This window comes from Megalobrama amblycephala, linkage group LG6, assembly GCF_018812025.1.
Source record: "Megalobrama amblycephala isolate DHTTF-2021 linkage group LG6, ASM1881202v1, whole genome shotgun sequence".
Lineage (NCBI taxonomy): Eukaryota > Metazoa > Chordata > Actinopteri > Cypriniformes > Xenocyprididae > Megalobrama > Megalobrama amblycephala.
In genome coordinates, this window is record NC_063049.1 from 38,470,341 (window position 1) to 38,485,768 (window position 15,428).

Below are 15,428 nucleotides of genomic sequence, written 5' to 3' on the forward strand. Positions count from 1 at the left end.
GTAAAAAACATTTGCTCTATTGATTTCTCCCCATTTGCCCTTTCAATTTGGTCTGGACACCTATAGTTGCAGATCAGATGTTTTTGTGACCTACTTAATTTAGCAAATTAGCAAAAAAGGAAGGATAAACAAATGCAGGTGTAAAGTGCAATCTGTGTTGATTAAAGGCAACATTTTCATTTGACTTTTTTTCCTTTGGGATGATGTAAATAAGGTTTGTGCAGTTGCTCTGAGCTCTACAGTACAAATCAAATCAAACAGTGTTCCCATACTCACAGAAAACCTTGAAATATCAGTATTTATGAAAATGGGATTTGAAAAGTCTTAAAAAGTTATGGAAAAGACACAAATTAAATATTTATTTGGCTATATATCACTCTTTGTGAGTGCTTGGCTGCGTCCAAAATCTTGTACTTCCCTACTATATAGTAGAGGAAAAACAGCATGTGTCAAAAGAAGTGTGTCTGAATTCACAATACTCATAAAATAGTAGTACCCGCATGACCTACTCCTTTTAGTGAGATTCTGAAGTGTGCATACGATGGACACTTTACTATCCCATGAGGCCACGGGAGAGGATTTGTGAATGACAGTGAAGCGAAGCAACTGACGCTAGTTGGTCACATGATAATGACAACATGGCGAAAGTAGTACGTCCGGATTACATTCATACTAAATACATTCAGAACATGCTTTTTCAGCACTCGCAAAGTAAGTACTTATTCAAAATAAGTAGGCTACCTACCCAAGAGAGTAGGCTATGCGATGCCCTTGTGTTGAGTGTTTATGTCACAGATTTTTTAGGATTAAACTGTTCAACATGTTCAGCACTTCTGCATCTTTTGTTTTCTCAAAAATGTATGTCAGATATAAACACAGTCAGATATACTAAAATAATATCTATAAAAATTGATACGGATGAAAAATTAGCTTAAGCAAGAAATTTACTTTTGCTATTGTTAAATAAATGTTCAGTGATATCTTCCAAAAAAGTTTGAATTTTGGCGCAATTTTTTCTCTATGTATTGTTGATATGGTAACTAGTAAATACGCATAAGTAAATAAGTAAGTTTCTTTATGCTAATGTGTGTGGAAGTATTTAAACCACGTATATTACAACTAACCCTGTGCCCAGCGCTCCCCTAAGTGATAATTTAAAGAGTTAGTTCACCCAAAAATGAAAATAATGTCATTTATTACTCACCCTCATGTCGTTCCACACCTGTAAGACCTTCGTTCATCTTCGGAACACAAATTAAGATATTTTAGTTGAAAAATCCGATGGCTCTGTGAGGTCTGCAGAGGGAGCAATGACATTTCCTCTCTCAAGATCAATTAATGTACTAAAAACATATTTAAATCGGTTCATGTGAGTACAGTGATTCAATATTAATATTATAAAGCGACAAGAATATTTTTGGTGAGCCAAAAAAACAAAATAACGACTTATATAGTGATGGCCGATTTCAAAGCACTGCTTCAGGAAGCTTCAGAGCACAGATGAATCAGCGTGTCGAATCATGATTCGGATCGCTTGTCAAACCGCCAAACTGCTGAAATCACATGACTTTGGTGCTCCGAACAGCAGATTCGACACACTGATTCATTTATGCTCCGAAGCTTCCTGACGCAGTGTTTTGAAATCGGCCATCACTAAATAAGTCGTTATTTTGTTTTTTATGTATTATCGCCACTTTATAATATTAATATTGAACCACTGTACTCACATGAACTGATTTAAATATGTTTTTAGTACATTAATGGATCTTGAGAGAGGAAGTGACATTGCTCCCTATGCAGACCTCACGGAGCCATCGGATTTCAACAAAAATATCTTAATTTGTGTTCCAAAGATTAACGAAGGTCTTACGGGTGTGAGGGTAAGTAATAAACGACATTATTTTCATTTTTGGGTGAACTAACCCTTTAATGTCATAATTTTCATAAAATGAAGACTAAATGTACGTTAAGAACATTATTGCGATCATATCTGATTATTATCAAACTGGAAATGTTTAAAAAAAAAAAAAACTAATTTTAAAAACTAATGTCAAGTATTATGGGACATGTTTTGTCCAGGTCTCAAGAAAGAATCAGTGGTCACAAAGTGTGAGAACTCGGTATAAAACTAACATAAATATTTTAGTAGACTACAACCCTGTAATAGCTGCAGCCAAGCCAACTGATCATCATCACTCTGTCGTTTACAGATATAATTAATTAAACACAACAAATTTGCATTTTTATCTTACAAATGTAATCATCCGTTGTGTTTACAGCCAATCTGTTTCGCTTTAGTGTCCTCAGCCAATCAGATTCATCGCTTGGGTTCAGCCTCCCGCCCTGACTGACACATTATGGGCGGTCCCTGCACTCCTCCAGCCAATCACAGTGTGTTTCTTTAACCACGTTGCGCGCTACCGACGGGCGACCCCGTGAGAGTATTCTAGGCCGCTCGTGTGATCAAACAGATCTACATCGTTCCCGGGAACATCATCGAGATTAGAGGTGGGCTCTCAACTTTATTCCAATGGCGGACGGGGGTCCTTTGAATCTGTATTGAGGTGCCGATCGCCGCATTCACACTCGTGAGTATTGACGTTTCTCCACTCTTGTGTTATTTTTAGACGCGGGATATTTTGCGCGTGTTCCCGCTGTGTTTATGTAACACAAACGGCTATTTTTTTTAAACCGAAAGCTCCTCAGATCCTGACGCAAGTTGTTTCTTTGGTTATTTGAGAGGGTAAGAAGACGCAGAACTGCCTTATAGTAGATGTTAACCCGCCCCCGCTGCTGGAAGGTGCATATTATGGTGTTTGGTGCTGAACGGGAACGCGCGTGTAGTGTGAAACTGTAATAATGAACGCGATGCATCGCTGCAGCTCTGGTCGGAAGCGGGGCACGCGAGCCTGTCATAATGCAGTTCCACAGTCCACAATGAAAACGCGCGCGGTGGATAGATGGATGGATGGATAGAAAATAACGCGCTTGTGGTAATAAGATGGCTTGTTTTGGATAAAAACACGAGTCCGACGCGATGTTATTAGTCAAGTGCATTTACAATGCAACTTCCAAATAATATTTCTGTCGAAAAATGTGTGCGTGTGAAGCGCCGTGACAGAAATCACCCATTCACATGTCTAAATTTGGCCAGTTCAATTTAGTCGCTCCTTCTGCAGATAATTTGCAATACACTGATAATTCTGTCATCATCTAGCCATCATCTATTGTTTGACTTTTTTTTTTTTTACCCCGTGAAAGACAAAATGAGTTACCAAAACGTCAAAGGTCCTCCTCGGTGCCGTTTAGTGAAGGCATATGGTGAATGACACACACACACACACACACACACACACACACACACACACACACACACACACAAATACATATATATATATATATATATATATATATATATATATATATATATATATATATATATATATATATATATATATATATATATATATATATATATATATATATAATTAGTCCAGTAGCCATATTTACCCTGCAAAGTGCTCTGTAAAAATATATTATTACTTTAAGCAATAAACATTAGCCTATAATATATTTCAACAACTATTTTTAGATTTTCTTATTTATTTACTGTTACATCCACTTAAACAGTCCCATCAAGTTGATTTATTTTTTCTAAAATAACTACTATAAGAAAGTAGCACACATGTTTAGTGTATGTTACCACGTAATGTTGTTTGGCTGTTATTATTAATCGTCACTTTTTCAGACCATTAGTCATCAAATTCTCGGTAAACACCATATTGATGGTGACAGCAAGTGCAGCTTTATCATATTAAACGTAGCTCACACACAGATCTTTTTGTCTTTTCAAGTCATTTCAAGTGCATTTCAATTTGGATGTGACCACAGGTTATGATATCTGAGTGGGTGATTTGTTTACTTGGTAATTAACCTCACAATTTTTACTGTTTTACTGTGTTTGCCTGTTTTATGCAATTGCTTCTTCTTAACAAGAGTGTGCTGTTGTTGTATTTTCGTCATTTCTTTCAATCAAGAGACTGCAGTCATGCTCAAATATCTCATATCTATCAGTAGTGCTTAATTGTAGATTTCAGAAATTTATGTTTCCTCCTTTTGAAAATTGATATTGGTTAGTACTGTATGTCAAAGCAGCTCTATTATCCTGACGTCCTGCTGAAGTTATTAATGCCCAGCGTGTCAAATACTTTTAATATTGTGGGGGATGAGCAGCCATCAAAGCAGCTTAACCATCCAACCTCAGAGTAGCCCGTGAGATAACCTGATGATGGGCTGTTGTCCTCTGCGGAGCATAAGTGCATGATTCACTTAGAGACAGCCAATCTCAGACTGCTTACATCTCCTTAGTCATACATGCCCTGGAGACTCAAAGCTCATATTTGTCTCCTAATAATGACTTGGCTGCGCTAATCAGATGTGGAAAGGCATTATGAGCAGATTATGTGGAAATGAAGTTTGAGAGCATTGATATTTGAATTTGGTGCATGACGCTAGTATTATTTATACACAAACGTTCTCTGACAGTCTGCTCGCCACTCAAACACACCGAGGTGCTGCTTATGTTTGGCCTGTCGGCCACCCTGTCTGTTAAAGAAGTGTGTAATCCGACACATGGTATCACTGCGTCCTTGTTAACAGCTTGTTTTAGGGTCATGCCATTGTCTGCATGAGCAGTGCATCAGTTAATACATTTTCGACCAGCTCGTTTGCTGTGACGTGGAGAGATTCCTGTGCTGCGATCTGTATTGGTTGGACAGACAAGTTTAGCCACAGGGCACACAAAATGTGCTATTGAGTATTGGGTGTCTCATTTGATGTCAAGTTCAGAGTTGAAGGTTAGGCTTAGCTGTGTATTTGTTCTTCTCTGTGGCACTTTGTTGCGCCAGACGTGTCAAATTGAATATCATCTCGAGTCAATTTCCTTCAATTTGTCCATTGGGCTACTAACTAAATATGCAGGAGGTGACACAGGAGGTGTATTTTGATTATTCCAACCGCTGATATAATGATCCGGAATGAAACCTTTTATACCATATGCAAGTAGAGCTGGGCAATATATTTTTTTTATAATTTTTATATTTTTTCGACTTATGTTTTTGCGCTTAAAGGGTTAGTTCACCCAAAAATTTAAATTATCCCATTAATTATCCCTCTGATATATTTAAAAATTTCCTTGCTCTTCCAAGCTTTATAATGGTAGTGAATGGAGGATGTGTTTTGAAGCCCAAAATAAATGCATCCATCCATCCATCATAAAAATATTCCATATGGCTCCAGAGGGCTAATAAAGAGAAACAGTGGGTTTTTGTAACAAAAATATCCATATTTAAAACTTTATAAGCTAAAATAACTAGCTTCCGCAAGACGCTTGTTCGTCTGAAAGAAGATAAACACCTAGGATGGCTTGAGGGTGAGTAAATCATGGGATAATTTTCATTAATGTATTTTTATTTATTTATTTTTTTTTTTTTTTTTTTTTAATCGAATGAATCATTATTCAATCAAACAACATTTTTGATAAGTAAATTTGAAATGTTTAATGCCAGAATTAAAAATGAAGTAGAACATTAAAAATCTAGTTGAAAATATTAACAAAATATAATATATCCTACACTTCATTTATTTTTTTTATTTTTTTTAAATCGGAGGAATTATTGTCAATTATGTTAAACATTTAAAGCCAGAAGTAGAATGAAGTAGCTACAATATAGCAGAAAATGTTAATAAAATCTAAATGCACTTAAAAAAAAAAAAATGCATGCAAAGACTTTAATGCATGCAAAGACTTCCATGACAATTCTTGTCAAGTTCTGATTCATCGAAATGAACATTTGTAAAAAAAAAAAAAAAAAAATGTATAGAAATAAATCAATCTTTCCAAATCTAATGCTAAATTTGATGCAATAGGGTGTTTAATTTGACTGAAGTTTAAATTAGAGCCGCTCTCAATCTCTCATGTTGCTAGACGAGAAACAAAAAAAATTGTGAAACTAGTCTTTAGGGAAGTTGAATAAAAAGCACATTAAATCACTGCGATATTCAAGATATTGCTTATTCATCACAAATATAATATTCATGTTTGTTATATCGCCAAAATGTGTGGAATAGCATATTGTCTGGTCTGTTCAGCACTGGATGTACAGCACATCTTAGACAGTTAGTCAGGTGGAAACTACCAGCACTGATTTCTAGTTAGTCTAGAGGGAAGATTGAATAATGGGCGTCAGCAGCAGTAAATACAGTAAGTTATTGTATGGTGTGATGCACATAAATAATGAACACAAAGGAGCTATGTGTGTCACGATTATGAAAGCTGCAGCTCTATTCATGTCCTCAGTCTACCCCCGTCTTGAGCTGAGTTCATGATATCTGCATCATTAATACTTCCATCAAAAGGATGTTTCAAGTGTTAAAAATGGAGTGAATACTTGGTGAAATCTGAAGAAAAGGCTACACTGAGTTGTTTCAAATATATTGATAACATTCCCCCAAAGAGTTGATGATATTGCATCCGGGCTTGTTTACTTGCTTAAATGTTCCTTGAAATGTGCTGATAAAGATGTTTTTTTTGTAATTCTGTTTGTTTTGATTTCTATTTTGAAGGGTGCTGCCATTTTCACAATATAAGTGAAATAATACACAATATAAGGAGTTGTTTTTGTTGGTGTAGTCACTAGGGATGTGCACAAGTACAGTAATGATTGATCATTAAAATACAACTGCAGATCCCCTACCATTATTTTTTCTTTTATTAAATTTTATTGTTTCTTCATAAAATGTGCCAAATGCCAATCCGTAATAATTATATTTAATGCTATTTAATACTTCTGTTTCACTTCCTTTTAATGTTAAGACAATTTTTTTCTCTCCTTGGGTTGATATTGGCTAAACAACAAAGCCTTAAAGGGATAGTTCACTCAAAAATAAACATTCTGTCACTAATAACTCAAACCTGTAAGACTTTCGTTCATCTTCGGAACACGCTTGAAGATCTTTTTGATGAAATCTGAGAGCTTTCTGTCCCTCTATAAACAGCTACGCAACTGAAACTTTGATGCTTCAAAAAATTCATAAAGAGATTGTAAAATGAATCCATATGAATTTATAGCTGTCAATAGAGGGAAAGAAAGCTCTCAGATTTCATCAAAAAGATCTTTTATTTGTGTTCTGAGGATGAACAAAAGGAACAACATGATTAGTGACAGAATTTTCATTTTTGTGTGAACTATCCCTTTAAAGCAGAACTAAGTAACTTTTTTACCTTCATAAATAGTTTTCTAAGTCCTTACGATGGTTAATTGACTTGTAGTGTTGTGTTTGAGGAGAGCACTAACCCCCTCTGGCACGTCTACGCCAGAAAACAGCACTTGCAAGTTGAGCTGCGCCGACCCGACACAATCTCGCCTCATGTTCACGCGAGAGTGACAAAATGCTTCACGGTAATTCAATATACACACAGCGACCTCACTTTATAAGACCGTTTTGAAAATTACCCACCTCCATCGAGATTTCTTGTACTGTATTTGCAAAACTACTGCGCTGGTGAGCGTCGCAGTCATTGTAGTCCAGAGCTGCGCTTGGAGTATTTACGACAGTGTGATTCACTGAAGGAACCTGTAGGGGGAGCTTCGCAAATCTTACTGAGTTCCGCTTTAAGGCCAAAGTATACTTCAGCCGTCCACGTTAAGCGACGGTTCGTGGACGTTTGACCGCACTGTCCGTGTGCAGCACAATTTGTGTCCGTGCAAACTGTATGCGTACAACCTTGCAAGTGACTTGAGAGCTTAAAGTGTACTTTGAAAGGCTTGCGCATTTAACTGTATGTGAGACGGAGCATAACGCGGAATTTTTATTGACAAGCGATCTAACCAATCAGAACGCCGCATCTGCCATTTTGTCCGACAAAGCAGTCAGGAGTTAGAAGATTAACATCGGTGGAGTTAAACTTGAAAAATTGTGCATATTGACGTCTTTCCGCGTTTGAAACAACATTCATTCTCATGTTCATTCATGTTTATTTGATGCTATAAATGGACTAGTAGAAAGAGATGATCGGTTCACGAGCCTCTTGAGCTGAGGTGCTACAGCAATCTGTCACGATCATGGTCACAACACATTAAAGAGCCACAAAACGGTTTTTATTGTTTGAATTTTTTTAATAACTACACAGTTTGAAAGCTGGGACTTTGTTTAATATCATAAGTAACCTGCTCTGTCTCGTCTGTCGATGTGTTGTCAGTTTCCTCTTTGCTCCGCGATGTATTTTCCACTCTGTGTGGCGTGACAGCGCCACAGCTTGTCGGACAAAGCAACAGTAACTAAGGGGGGCGAGTCTTTGCGAAAGGTCAATTAGTTTACAACAATGATGGCTGTTGTTGAAGAACTGAGATGTGTAGATTCCGCCATCGCGTCCGTTATAGAAGATATCGACAGCGCATTAATTTTAAAAGAGGAACAGAGGACCGCGATCAAGGCATTTGTCGATGGGAAAGATGTCTTTGCCGTCCTTCCTACGGAATTCGGCAAAATTTTAATTTATCAGCTGGCCCCGATGGTCGCTAAGAAGAGTTCTGTTGACAACTATGCGTCGCTCAACATACGTCACTTACTCTGTAGCTCTGATTGGTTGTAGGTCTATCCAATTGAGGTCTTTCCTGGATCGGTTGAAATACGCCCCCATAATCAAAGCCCAATGGAGCAGTATCAGACTCATATTCTGACTAGAATTGAGTATGACCACGTCAGGCTATGGATTTGCTGTAAAATTGTAAAACCTCACTGTTGAGGTTTCTTGCTTTTTCTCTCCTGTTTTGCTTTGTTCTGTGTTTATTTGGAAAGTGACTCAAAGTTGTGTTAAAGCTGGTGAGTAAAGTTTTAAGATTTATTGGACTGGAAGTATTGGCCCTTCGGTCACAGGGATGGGGGAGGGTGGTTGGGTGCTTCTGTAGGCTGACTAATTGGGCAGCAGCATGGCCGATGGAAATGGAGGAGCGGGATGCAGGGTTTTGTCATGGGCCTGGTGATGAAACTGAGGCTAACATGACTGGGACATCCTGAAAGCTTCCCAGAGGGCACATCATTGCCGCCCCATCTCCTCGTCACAAAATCTGGGCGGCGCAGGACCTGCAGGTTTGCAGCGATTACTCATGCTGAATAAGTTTGTATGTTGAAACTGCGGTTGCATAACTCCTTTTAGAACAAGTGCAAGGCCTTAAGAAAGTACACCAATCGCATCAGCTGTGCATAGAAGGGCTGGGGCACGGCCAGCCCGTTTCATAACTTCTTACACAAAAGGAATCAACCATTAGCGAAGAGGGGGAAATGGCTTCCCGCATATGACAGTGCCGGGATCTGTGAAGCGCGTCAGATGACTACTCCTACTCCCCCCAGTGCTCAAAGGTCACCCCTTACCGCACAGATGTTTGACCACAAGCACAACACGCACCTTAATGAGACATCGTTCAGCATTTAACATGGTTGTGCGTCATTCATATTTATAGTGCACAGAATGTTTAAACGCTTGCTCCAGTTTGTCTGCGGCCTATATATTGAAGATGAAAACTATTTCTATGACTTCTATGCATACTAATGAGCTGTATGCTGTTTGTGTACTTCTTTTTATAAAGATGGAATATTTTTAGGATATAGATTGACTGACTGTTTTTAATATCATTATTATTTATGAATAGTATAATAATAATAATAATGATGCCTTTATAATTAAGCAGAGTTGTTTTATGATCAAAAAGGGTTGTCTTGAGCTAACTAAGCTTAAAATAATAAATGCATTATTATTTATAATATAATATTTTTAATATTTAAAATCATTCATAATTTAAAATTATTATGCATTTATGCATTCGGAGTTGTTTTGCAATTCTTCTTAGTTATCTCAAACTGTTAAAGGGGTGATTGATTATGATTTCACTTGTTTAACTTTTTAGTGTGTAATGTTGCTGTTTGAGCATAAACAACATCTGCAAAGTTACGGTGCTCAAAGTTCAATGCAAAGGGTGATATTTTCTTTTACAGAAATCGCTTTTTAAGGACTACAACAAATGGCTGGTAGGGACTACAATGAGCTTGGTGAAATCACAAACCCCAAAATGTAAGGCTGTAAGGCTTACTGACGACCGTCATTTTGGCTGCGTGTGATTCTCCTGTTTTGTTGTTGTTGAGAAACCGAAGTGTGAGCTGTTAAAGCTCTGCCCTCTTCTGGAAAGCGGGCCGGCAGCAGCAACTCATTTGCATTTAAAGGGACACACACAAAAATGGTGTGTTTTTGCTCCAACCCAAATCAGGGCAAATTTGACAAGCTATAATAAATGATCTGTGGGGTATTTTGAGCTGAAACTTCACAGACACATTCTGGGGCACCAGAGACTTGTATTACATCTTGTGAAAAGGGGCATAATAGGTCCCCTTTAACCTAAAAAGGCTACATTTTTTTTCACTTGAGAATAAATGACTGTAATATGTTGTCATTTATGCAAATAATACATTAAAGGTGCCGTAGAACGTCTTTTTAAAACATGTAATATAAATCTAAGGTGTCTCCTGAATGTGTCTGTGACGTTTCAGCTCAAAATACCCCATAGATTTTTTTTTTTTAATTAATTTTTTTTAACTGCCTATTTTGGGGCATCATTAAATATGAACCGATTTAGGCTGCGGCCCCTTTAAATGCTCACGCTCCCCGCCCACGGAGCTCGTGCTTGCCTTTAACAGCATAAACAAAGTTTACACAGCTAATATAACCCTCAAAATTGTTCTTTACAAAGTGTTCGTCATGCAACTTGTCTAATCGTGTAAGTATGGTATTTATTTGGATGTTTACATTTGATTCTGAATGAGTTTGATAGTGCTCCGTGGCTAAAGCTAACATTACACACTGTTGGAGAGATTTATAAAGAATGAAGTTGTTTATGAATTATACAGACTGCAAGTGTTTAAAAATGAAAATAACGACAGTCTTGTCTCCGTGAATACAGTAAGAAACGATTGTAACTTTAACCACATTTAACAGTACATTAGCAACATGCTAACGAAACATTTAGAAAGACAATTTACAAATATCATATCATCATGGATCATGTCAGTTATTATTGCTCCATCTGCCATTTTTCGCTATTGTCCTTGCTTGCTTACCTAGTCTGATGATTCAGCTGTGCACATCCATACGTTAATACTGGCTGCCCTTGTCTAATGCTTGAACATGAGCTGGCATATGCAAATATTGGGGACGTACACCCCGACTGTTACGTAACAGTCGGTGTTATGTTGAGATTCGCCTGTTCGTCGGAGGTCTTTTAAACAAATGAGATTTACATAAGAAGGAGGAAACAATGGTGTTTGAGACTCACTGTATGTCATTTCCATGTACTGAACTCTTGTTATTCAACTATGCCAAGATAAATTCAATTTTTAATTCTAGGGCACCTTTAAATGAATACATATTTTTATCTGTGAAGCGCTGTTTCCTGTTGAATAAAAAGAGTGCCGTAATGGCATTGTTGGGAACTCTTCTTTAGAGAACTATGAAATGGTTCTATATTATATTAGAAGATCAGTTGCCATTGCTGTCTGTCATCACAAGTACAGGCAGGTGTCTTGGCTTGCACTTTTCTTAGCCAAACAAACACTTAGTTCTCTTTGATCTTTTCACCTGAATTTATTGCGAGACAAGTGATAGAGTTTGCTTGAATTTAAAGGTGCTTTTGCCTGCAAAACTGAATCCTCCGAGTAGAACAATGGCTCCCTTAAGTGTCTTTATACGGCTTTGCACTTTTTCTGAACATTTAAGGAATGCAATTATATGCAGCAAGACACGACCAGCGAAATGAGGTCTTGCCCTACCATTAAATGACAAAAGTTAGCAGTAAGCACCAGTGACAAATGTACCTGGACATCTGACGCTACGGCCAGGAGAACGGTGTGCTTGTGTGGAGGCACTCGAGAGTGATTAAAGATACCGGTTTAGGCTTTGATATGGTTTCTCTGATCCTACACAAGTGGTTTGTTTGATTTGTGTGCGTTCAAGGCAGATTTTAAGATCAGGGCCTTAGCCACAATGAGTCATAGCGTAATGCTAAGATGCAAGTGCCAGGCCTTTAGCAGTTCAGCTTGATTATCTTCACTTTGACTGCAGGTTTGATCTTTAGGATTCCTGAAACGTGGTTATTGCGTGATCGCTGGGCTTCTGAGAGAGGCTGTACGAGCACTTCCTCTACTAGCACTGGTGAAAGCTTCTGTCAGCACAGTGCATTTCACAATAATTCAACCCTTTTGTTTTCAATGCAGTGAATAACAACAGAGGACAAGCACATATCTGCAAGTCATATATGTTCCGTTGCTTTCTCAAGGAGTCATGATCGAGGAAGACTTGTATATTAGATGGAATGAAAGATCTGTGAATAATACACATGCATTTAAGTGCCTCTGGGGAAAAAGAAAAGGGAAAAAAACCCCTCTTTTGTTTGTTTTCTTTACTAGCATACTAGACTGGGTGCGTTAGTATCCGGTGTAAATGAAGTGTCTTTGTTGGTATACAGAGTGTTTGCTTTGCAAAAAAGCCCCTGTAATGCGGGGTTGATTTATTGACTAAAGAAAACAATTTATGGTTTCTCGTTATTTAGACTGGTGTCTAAATAGAGTAGTTGAATTACTGAAGAAAAAGAAGTGTATTTTGCAGTTTCGGAAACTGCTGATATCTTACCCTGAGGTACTTGAAGTCATAATGAACTTAAGAGTGCAGTTTTCATCATGAGAAACTGTTGTTAGTTGATTAATCTTAATGTAATTTCTTTGGTTAATTAGGAAATGTGCTCCCTCAAAATTGAAGTCTATAATAAATGCTATACATTGTGAAGTACCTACTCTTTAGAGGATCCCCTTACATTTACTGTTCATGTAATTTGTTTAGCTATGGCTAATTTAAAACCTAAATATGATATCCAGCAACTTTTTTTTTTTTTTTTTTTTTAATCAAAAGGTTAAAAACAGATCATATTGTAGATCATATTAAGTCATATCAGAACATGGATCAAAAGAAATCATATTTTACTCAAGTTCTGAATGCAAGTTTGCAGCAAAATAAAACTATTTTGAGCTGATTTTTTTTTCAGTAAATATATATTACACAAACTAGTGATTCACTGGTTTAAGGTAGATGAATTGTTCTCTTAATGAACTCTCTGAATCACTGAATCGATTCACATACAGAAACTGAACTTTATCATTACATTCAGTTTCGTAATAAAGCAAGTTTTGTGTATTTACATTATTTTTATATTTTTTTGTAATAAATTACACTACTTTTCAAAATTGAGGTTTTTTTTTTTTAGTATCTTATGCACACAAAGGCTGCATTTATTTGATCAAAATACAGTAAAACATTACTATTGTGAAATATTATTTATTCAAAATATCTATTTTCTATATGAATATATTGTAAAATGTAATTTATTCCTTTGATGGCAAAGCTGAATTTTCAGCATCATTACTCCAATCTTCAGAGTCACATGATCCTTTAGAAATCATTCTGATATGCCAATTGCAGCATGTATTATCAATGTTAAAACATTGTGCTGCTTAATTTGTGGAAAAAGTGATTTCAGGAGTAGGAATAGTCTAAAAGAAATGCATTTATATGAAATAGAAATCTTTTGTAACTTTATCTTTACTGTCACGTTTAATCAATTTAATGCATCCTTGCTAAATAAAAGCATCATTTTCTTTGGGGGGAAAAAACATTCTTACCCCAACATTTTGAAGGATAGTGTATATTTAAAAATAAAAAAGGGCATTGAATAAAAAAAGTTGCAATATAGCTGTAACTAATGATTATTTTAACATTCTGTCTGTTCATTTCTGTGATTAATTGGATTTAAAAATAAGTCAATTTCCTGTTTATATTTTCTGAAAAAAATAGATCAGTGCTTTGTGTGGCCTTTTTTAAAACATGTTTTTGACATCACTGTTAAGATCTTTCAAATGTTTCTTTGCTCTTCCTGTTCTGACCAATTTAAGAATCAGACACTCATTCAGCGTGCTGCAGCAAGATTTACTGCCTTTCTCTGGCCTGTCCTGCTGTTTCCGCTAGTGTTCTGTGGCACACGAGGCTGAAACGAGCATCTCGTTTTTTGCCACTCAGTGATTGGCTGACGGTGGATTCCCTGGGAGCCATTGTTCTGTTAGAGGCGGTGAGGCCATCTGCTCTTTCCTCGGTGTCTTTGCACAATCTGCCTCGCTGTGTCTGTCCATCCTCCATCTCCCACCACAGAATCAGAAGCTTATGGAAACTTCATCACACGCTCCTCTGGCTTGCAGTGACGGTTGTCGTAGGGTGCACGCTGTGTGTAACTGATGTCTGTTTTTATTTGTCTCAGGAGCTGCGAAAGCATTGTAACGTGGGATACAGTTGTACTACTGTATTTTCTTGCACATATGCGTAACTGCAGTAGCGATGCGGCTATAATGCGTCTGTAGGTACATGACGGGGTGTTTCTTTGCTAAATGATGGGAGAAATCGTTTGTTTTATTCACAAACAATCCAGCGCAGCGCAGCGTAACGCAACACAAACTGGGATGTTCTTGGCTTTTGGCCTCTGTCGTGACTAAGAGAGAGGCTGCTGTAGACATCGCCCCAATTATGTGGGTCGGTGGATTGGCTTTCAGGAATTAATGTAATGAATAATTGATCACAGTCGCCTTCATGTGGATGCTGACTATCATGCTCACCTGAGGCTGTGGAAGGTTTTGTTTTATGATGTTGCTGAACTGAAAAGACTGTTATGCAACTTTACTTTTCAAAGACAGGATTATATTCATACATAAAGCATGAATACAGACTCAATCATTCAAAGAAAAGCTTTTTTTATGGATAATGAAACAGCAGTTAGCAGAAGGAATGGGAATATTAAAGTGATAGTTCACCCAAAAATGAAAATTGACATTTACTCGCATGTGTATCGTTACAAATTACTTTATCTCTCTTTTCAATATAAAATGAATGAGGACTGGAGCTTTAAAGTTTCAAAAAAGAGTAATTCTTATTATTCGTAAGCTGTATTCAGTCTTTTGAAGCCAAACAATAAATTTGGTTGAGAGGCAAACTAAAATTTAAATCATTATTCTCAAAATATCTTAAGAGAGTTCTCTGACACGTTCATGGCACAAGTAATGATTTCTAATTCACAAACGAGTTAAATCTTTTCAATGAATCAGTTTATTCATTCCTTAACTGGTGTTAATGTTTTGTTCACAAATAAACATTGCAGCTTCTTTCATAAACTCTCATGCCAAGGAGAGCTAGGATAGTTAAAATAATTAGTCAAATAATTAGTAAACAAAATAAATATTTTTTTAGAACTTATTGTAAAATCATATGAGACTCAAACTCGTATGAC

General features: G+C 36.9%; 1 protein-coding gene across 5 annotated transcripts in view; it reads left to right on the top strand.

Moving 5' to 3' along the window:
• Positions 1-2,391: 2,391 nt before the first annotated feature.
• Positions 2,392-15,428, top strand: part of adarb1b (adenosine deaminase RNA specific B1b) — a 177,908-nt gene continuing 164,871 nt past the window's right edge. For all 5 annotated transcript variants that reach the window (XM_048194548.1, XM_048194547.1, XM_048194551.1 and 2 more), the window contains exon 1: positions 2,392-2,588. The gene's annotated coding sequence lies outside the window, so the exon portion shown is untranslated. The remainder of the gene's footprint in view (positions 2,589-15,428) is intronic.